This window comes from Pteropus medius, unplaced genomic scaffold, assembly GCF_902729225.1.
Source record: "Pteropus medius unplaced genomic scaffold, Ma_sr-lr_union100, whole genome shotgun sequence".
NCBI classification, from domain to species: Eukaryota; Metazoa; Chordata; class Mammalia; order Chiroptera; family Pteropodidae; genus Pteropus; species Pteropus medius.
The window spans coordinates 311,954-320,427 of record NW_024355008.1 but is presented as its reverse complement, the minus strand read 5'-3'; positions in this window follow the sequence as shown (position 1 = coordinate 320,427).

Sequence of the window (8,474 nt, the reverse complement as noted above, 5' to 3'; positions counted from 1 at the left end):
AATGATCAATACCAAGATACATCCTAGTGATACATATCCTACAAACACCAGACTTATCCTTCTAACACTAGCAGCAAACTTTGGGCTTCTAGGCAAAAACATTATATCATTTTTAAGGGAGAGAAAGCCAAGTTGGCAACGCTACAGTCAATGGAAATGGAACAATATCTGTCTGATACTTAAGGAAAGAAAGTTTTAATATAGGGAAGAGGCATTAAAATTACATAAATTGACTAAATATAAACTAAGCTGTATTCAGAGCCTGTTACTTGCTGCTAGACATGGGGAATTTGTAGAAAACAGGAAGATTCCTGCTGAAATAACTTGACTATTTACCCATAACTTTAACACTGCATACCTACACCATGAAAGGAAAATAGGAAAATAAAGACTTTAAGCTGCACTCTACACAAGTTAAAAATAAACTCAACCATTCAGTCCAGTCTTCACACCCTATTATCAATAATTTTCATAGAAACTAAGAAACTGATATAAAGCCCAATTCCTCAAACACTCAGGGTCTCATTCTCTGACTCTGAGAGGAGACCACATCTCTGTTTGTGGAGCATTATTCCTTCTATAATAAACTTTTCTTTTGTCTCTAACTCTGGATCACTCTTGAATTCTTTCCTGTGTGGAGCCCAGGACCATCTCTTGGTGGGCATAGGGCTTGAGTCTCCACTCAGGTAAGTGGGGAGGGGTTGCCCCATCCTGCATCAGTTTGAGCCAAGTATTTTAAATTCATTCAAGCTATCCTTCAAGTGTCAAAGCTACAGGTAAGAATTTCTGGATATTTAGGGACTCAGAATACCATCCACATCAGAACTTACTGAGGCATCTTCTAGAGAGCAAAATTTAGCCAACCGAAAGATAATAAGGAAAACTTCAGCAGAAGAACTTGAGTGAATACATCGATTTGCTGAATATATTTAACAGAACTAGGACTAAAGCAAGAGCTAACATAAGGGTTACAAAATAGAATGTAAATATGAACATTATATTTATATGAACTTTCACTATGGAGGCTATTTAAAAAATTATGGCCATAATTTTATTCTAATGACTCATTTTATAATTAGACTTTTATGTAACACCCTCAAAACACTCTTTCTTCAGACAATGTCTATTGATTACTACAATGAGAGTCAAGTGAATTAGTTTATAATGATGCAGCATGGGGCAAATCCCCCCAAGTGGAGACTCAAGTCCTACACCAAGAGAAAGAGTCATTGCCTGCAGGAAGGAAAGAATTCAAGCACAGGCCAGAGTTAGAGACAAAAGGAAAGTTTATTAGAGAAGGAATAATGCTCCACAAACATAGGCGTTGTCTCCTCTCAGAGACAGAGAATGAGAGAGACCCAGACTGTCCAGGGAATTCAGTTTAAAACTGTTTTCCTTTGGGGGGATGGGTATGCGGAGTGAAAGGCACGGGAAAGTAGTTAGTCATCTCAGCAGGAATCTTCCTGTAGGTTCCCCTTTGTCTGGCCTTCTGTGTCTAGCAGCAGATAGCAGGCTCTGAATACAACTTGGTTTAATGTTTAGTTCTCATGCCTCTTCTCATGCCTATATCAGTAACTTCCTCCTCTTTTCTCCACCCAGTTTTGGTCAAAAATATAACCATTCTGTTATGTGCTGAATTGTGTTCTCCCCAAATTCACGAAGTTGGTATAGGCTTAGTTTTATAAGAAAATATACTTTTTTTTTTAATTGGCCACTTTATATTCTCACCAACAATGTGGAGAGGTTTAGTTGTTTCACCACTGCGCCATCATATGGCATTGACAGTTATTTTAATTTTAGCCATTCCAGTAAATGTGTAGTGAGTGGTGTTAAGGGTGGAAAATTTTCAAGTGAGCCAACTAGCTAAGTCAGCTACAGGGAAGAAATATCTTTAGATACCAGAAGTTGTCCTACTTGCTCGGGTGTGGGTTAGGAAGTGTATTGTATAAGATATGAAGATGGCCAATGTCTGCTTCTGTAATCCACTTCCTTGTTAATTAAGGGTGTGGTTCTGGGCAAAGATATGCTAACAGCCAACTTCCGCTTCCGTAATCTGCTTGCTTGTTCAGAAGACTACCAGGATATGGTCTTAAACTTGATAAGCTGCCTCCTCTGAAAGCTCGGGGCTGATTTCCTCTAGCCCTGCGTGATAGAGAGTCAGTGCCAGCCAGCTAATAAAGGCTCATAATTAATCTCAATTGGCTCCGTGGGTCTCAGAATCGTTCGCACCATAACAAGTGGTGTCACATTGTGGTCTGGGTTTGTATTTCCCAATTACTAATGGTGTTAACTTTTATGTATGTTCTGTGGGGCTAAAAAAATTTAATGCTTTTCCTCCCACCTTCTAAGTTCTTCTAGCTGGGCTAATAATCAAATTAAAGATAAACAAAAGAAAATCAAAATTTTAATACATGCTCATGGGAATTCACATAAGCGTGAAAGTTTTGAAGACAGTGAGGCAACATTGGGTATATAAGACATTTTGGACAAAAGAGAAGAGGTGAGGGAAAGGTATTAGATTTTAGAAGTAAGAATGGGCAATTTACAGGTAGCTGAGGAAGAGCAGAACATCATAGCAGGAAAATTCTTGCTAGGCATCTCAGAAACAATGGGATACCACAGGTGAAACTGGAGGGCAACCGAGTCCGGGCCTCGTGCTGCCTATGACACTCAGCCAATAGACCTGACACAGGAGTCAGGCTATTTAGAATAAATGTTTATTGTCAGGGCACCAATGATCTGAGAAGGCAACAGTTAACACCTTTAAAAACTGCCTTCCTTTCTTAGTCTTGCTTAGGGTATTTAAGGGGAAATCTGGGTATTATTTCAGGGACTACGTGATAGTTGCGGGGAGGTCTGCCTGGCTTCATGGTGACTTCCCTTGGCAATGTGGTCCTCAGGTGGAGTTAGCAACCCAGGAACAAAGATGGAAGTAGTCTGGAAAAAATGCTAGACCGTAAAGATTGTGATCAGTAAGTATAAGGGCATTAATCATGAGTTTCAGGGCAACTTTCTATGGCAGAGGCCGTTCCAAGCTCTGAGTTAAGCCACTGGAGACAATCTATTGTCAAGCTATAAGGCAAGGAAAAGTGAAGCCAGGGATGCTGTGAGGCCTCTACTACGGGGGTCCCAAGCGGGCCCTTCTTATGGATATCTAGTGAAAATTCTTAATTGATTAAGCTCGAGCTCCCTTCCTAAATTTCAGGTTTCTCTGTCTGAACCTCTTGGGCCGGAAAGGGGTGAGGGAGGCTCAAAGATTCTCTCTGAGTGTTGTTTCTTAATAAACAGCTTAAAGTCAACATCCCAAGATGTAGCCTCAGGGTGGCAAAATTTTGGTTCCCTTCAGTTCCCATGTTTTTCCTAATGATTGAAACTTATTCTTTAGTACTAAATTGTCCAAGCCCTCAAAATCCTGTTGGGATTATAATTAAAATTGTTTTAGTTCTACCTATTGATTTGGGAGGTGTCGTAATTTTCATATTTAGTCTTTCTCCTTTTTACATTATTTAAAACTTTTATCTCTTTCAGGAAGCATTTTTATTTTATTGCATATAGGTTCCAAGCTGGTTTTGTTAGAATTATTCCTAGATATTTTTTACATGTTTGTGGATATTATACATATCTTTTTTTTAATGTTGCTTGTGTTTATAGGAAAGTTTCATTTGTACATATCCTGTATCCAGCAACATTATTAAACTTTTTTGTAAGTTATAATAGTTTTTCAGTTCTAGTTATAATCATATCACATTAAACAAGCCTTTTCAAATAGATATATCTTTTCCTTTAGCTTTTCTAGTGTATCGACTAGAATAGTGGTTCTCAAGCAAGGTGATTTTGCTTCTCAAGAGACATTTGGTAATGTCTAGAAATAGTTTTGATTGTCACAAATGGAGGAGGTATTACCTAGTAGGAAGAGGCCAGGAAAGCTATTAGACTTCTTACAACACATAGGCCAGCTCCCTACAGCAAAGAGTCATCTGGCTCAAAAATGTTAATAATGCCAAGTCTGAGAAACCCTGCTTGAGAACTTCTAGAAAAACATGAAGTAGTATTGAGGATAAAGCAATCTTGTCTTACTCCTGATTTTAATGTGAATGTCTATCATATTCATTTATAAGTATAAAATTAAATATAAACTAGTAAAAATTATAAAAGTGGAAATTTATTCAAGAACGCTTTGTGAACTAGTAATTCTCCAGTGGTGACAAGCTCACCATGGCAGTGATTCTCAAGAAGGGCGAGTTGTAGAAAAGGTGTAAAGAAGTCCAGTATGTGGTTGACTATTGCTTGGGGGCACGCCCTTCCCCACTAGAATTACTGAAGTAACAAGGTTAATTAACATCAGGTAGGCTACATTGGACCTGCATGTAGAAGCCCTGCCCTTATATTTTGCTATTAAAACAATGATATTGTTCACAGCAAAGGTCTTCTTTGAGTTAAAAAGCTTCTGTGAGCTTAATACGTATATGTCTGAATAGGCCTGTTCTGCCCTAACTCTTAATTTTTTCCTTTGTGTTTTGAAGATGCTTTTCATTTTCTCTTTGCATATAATATTGATGAGAAAACTGTTATTAATATGGCAGTTTTAATGCTTTGTAATATTTATGGTGAGCTTTTTCATCCTTGACTAAAATTTTACTACGATGGATTTTTCTCCCAATTTCTCTTTTCTCCTGGAGCTCTAATTAGATCTTTTATTGGAAATCCATGTCTTAACATTTAAAATAACATTTTCTATTCCTTTGGCTGAGAATTTCTCAGCTTATTTCACGATCGCTTGTTTGATTAGCTGTGTCTATTTGAATATTCAACCCATTTGTTAACTTGAATTTTTTCCAAGATGACTTATTAGATCTTTCTATGACTACTATTCTCATTTCAAAATAAATACTTCTAAGATTAAATGTTTTAAGATTCTCAATTTCAGCTATCTGTTTTCTTATTGTTAATTCTGTTATGTATTGGCTTTCCTCAAGTTTAAAAGGTGGCACTATTATATAAACTAACAATACATAATCTGAGCAGTAGTTGTTTTAGGTACTTTACAGATTTACTTAATCCTCTTTTTATCTTAATGAACTAAGTACTATTAACCCCACTTTTCAGATGACTAAACTGGGTCAATGGGTGAAGAAAAAACTTACTCAAGGCCGAGGAGCTAGTGAGCTTTGGACCCAGGTTATAACCCTACAGAACCCCTTCTTCTCAGGTGGAAGGTAGTAGCCAACCAAGCTTGTGTGCTGGATACTTGCTTCTGAAAGCAATTAACCCAGTAGTTGCTTGCTTGCCCACAGTGAAGGGGAGGGGCACTCATACATTTATCTGCAATGACTTAATTGCCTGTGTGCCCTCCTGTTCCTTATGCCTACCTCAGGCTATGAAAGGGCACCTGGGTTAGACTTGCCTGTCCACTGTACATCTTTCAGGTGAGGGTCACTTTTTTTAGACCAAGAGCCCTTGTTTTCAAGTTTAACTTTACGTTAATTAGAAGAAAACTCCTACTATCTTGTAAACTTAAAATATGTAGCACATAAGTTGAAGGGGAAGAAAGCATTAGTGAGACCTAAGGTTTTACTACTTAATTTCTACTATATCCAGTCGGACTGGTTGAAATTTCCGAATCCTGACTCTTCTGAGTGTTGTTAGGACCATGGGAGAAGGCTTTTTTTTTCTTTTTTAAAGTTTAATATACCCACTGTCCCTCAGGAAGCTTTCACCAAACTCACATTGATAAAATTAACCCTTTCTTATGTTCCAATAGCAATGTCTTTACACATCATTATAATGCAAAAACATTTATTTGTATGCACAAGAATGAGGATTAGAATACTAGATAAGGAAAGCAGGCTTCTGTTAAATGGAGAAGACAAAGATTCTTAAGTAGCTGACTTCCAGACCTGCTACCACGGGAAGACTCGCTATGTTGCCTCCAGGTGTTAAGTCTCTTTATCTGACTTGGCAGCAGGCTTTTTAAATACATCTTCTTCCTGGGCCTGCTTTTCTAATTTCTTATGATATTGAAGCTGTTGTTCCAGATAGCCTATGTTCCTCTTCTGTTTATCCAGGTATTTTCCCATGAAGCGTAAGAGCTACAAAAATAAAACAGGACTCACAAGAGGCGATCTAAGATCTTGCTATTCAAATGATAGCCCATGGACCAACAGTCCTGGGAGGTCATTAGAAATGCAGAATCTCAAGTCCCACTCCAGACCTACTAAATCAGAATCTGCATTTTAAGAAAGGACTAGGCAGTTCATCTGAAAACTGAAGTTCAAAGAGCACTGAGCTGAGACAATCAAGATCTCCAGGTGAACACAAATACCTACTTTCAATGAGTATGAGTATTAAGGCATCTCATCAAAAGCAGACTAATTTAAGCTACTAGCTGCAGTGGTTTTCCACCCCATTTTTTGAATCACATGGAGGTTTCAAGTAAGTGCCCAAACCTCATTCCCAAAGATTTAAGTTTATGTGGTTTAGCATAAGGCTTAGGTATTTGCACCTCTTCAGAGCTCCTAAATAAGTCCAGTATGCATCTAGCGTTAATGACTTTTGTACAAGAGCATTTCCTCGCTTTGTTTTTCCTGAGATGCAGGGGGGTCGGTGAGAAAGAAGTTCCTACTGCAAGGTAGAGTGTTCACCATTAAACAGGAAGATATCAGAAGTCTTTAGGCTAATAGGCCACCATTAACATTACTTTTTCTAAGACAGTGGTTCTTGAAGTGTGGCCACTAGCCAGCAGCACCATAACCTAAAAACTTAGAGGTGCAAATTCTCACACACCACATGAAACCAATTAAATCAGAAACTCTAGGGGGGTCCAGTAGTTTTAGTAAGACCTCCATGCGATTCTGGTATCCATTAAAATTTAAGTACTTCTGGTCTAGGAGATTTACAAGCCAGCAAGAAACGTTATTTTGTTTAATTATCCAGAATACATTATTCCTGGGAAGTGTTTCCCCTCTTGTGTTGTTCTTTTTTGTTTGTTTTTACACAGCAGCAAAAGAATGGCTTTATTGGAGGGGAAAGCAAAGCAACAGTACACTTCCAGACATGGAAATAGGCCTGAGCAAGAGAAGGGTGGCTCAAAAGGTATATTGTATTCCTCCTTACCAGGGCACCTACTTTTCCCACTTCTAACCTACTCCCAGAAATAAATTCACATACTTTCTTGGAGGAAAAGAAGCACATGTTAGATGATCCACTGTGTTGGACCCATTTCCCCGAAGCAAGTCATAATCCAAAAGTGAAAGATGATGCTGCTGTCAGAACCAATAAATTACTTACATCAGTTTCACTGTTCACAGAAGCCAAGGTCTTCAGGTCTTGCAGGAGCTTGGTTAACTTGTTTTCCAACTCCAGAGCAGACTCTAGAGCTTGTATGCCAGTTCCCCAGTTATCTAGATCAGGCCTCTGTTGGAGAGGAACAGGGGAGTCACTTTCCTACCTCAGGCACAGCTTTGTTACAGTCTACTTCCTGGGTAGGATCATGACTGGTTTTGTATAGCCCAATAGGTTTCCAAACTTTGTAGCACAATGGAATCCACAAAGCATCTTAAATACTGAATGTCTGAATTTCATCTGCAGACATTCTGACTTAACTGGTATGGAGTGCAACCTCAGCATCAGGATTTTTAAAAGCTCCCCATCTATTTTTAATGTGCTACAAAGCATGAGTGCCACTAGCACAGTTAGCTTTGCAGTTTCATGATAGTGGTTTAATTCTGTTACTACCAGACATTTACTAGTTCTCTTTATAAAGCTGGAGTTAAAAGAACCCCTCAGATATAAAGGGATGTTTCCAGATGTAATATCTCCAACCAAGGTTTACATTATTTCTTTCAAGTGTCTGTCCCAGTGAAAAAAAATTCACTACATTGAAAAGACAGTCATCTTGACTATCTGAACATGCATCTGACTTAAAGATCTGTTACAGGATGCTAACCGCTCTGGGAAGAGGTCATTACAGTAGTGCTTCTCAAACTATACAGAGCATTAGAATCATCTGGAGAGCGTGTTAAACTATAGCTCTTTGGATCTCACCCTGAGAGAATCTGATTTAGTTTGTCTGAGTGGGGTCCATTAATTTGCATTTCTGAGTTCCCAGGTGATGCTGATGCTGCTGGTCCAGAGACCACACTATGTGTGGCTCCTTGAGAAAATCTAAACAAGCATTTAGTGGTTACAATTTACTCAAAGAAGAGGCTAAAAAGAAGACACATGTTTGCTCTCAGTGTTGCTATAATCCAATGTAGGCATATGAGTAATCTAACAAATTAGCAACTAATAATTTAATTCCCCAGACCCAGCAAAGGCCCCAAGGAGATCAGGACAAAGTTACACAATCACCTTAACCACCGGAAGGCAGATTTTACCCTCACGTTTTCTTAGATATCTTAGGAACTGCTTTGCATGTTCCCGCTTCACCTCAGCTTGGTCTTCGAAGAATGAAGCAAAAAGAGGTGCTCCCGTGT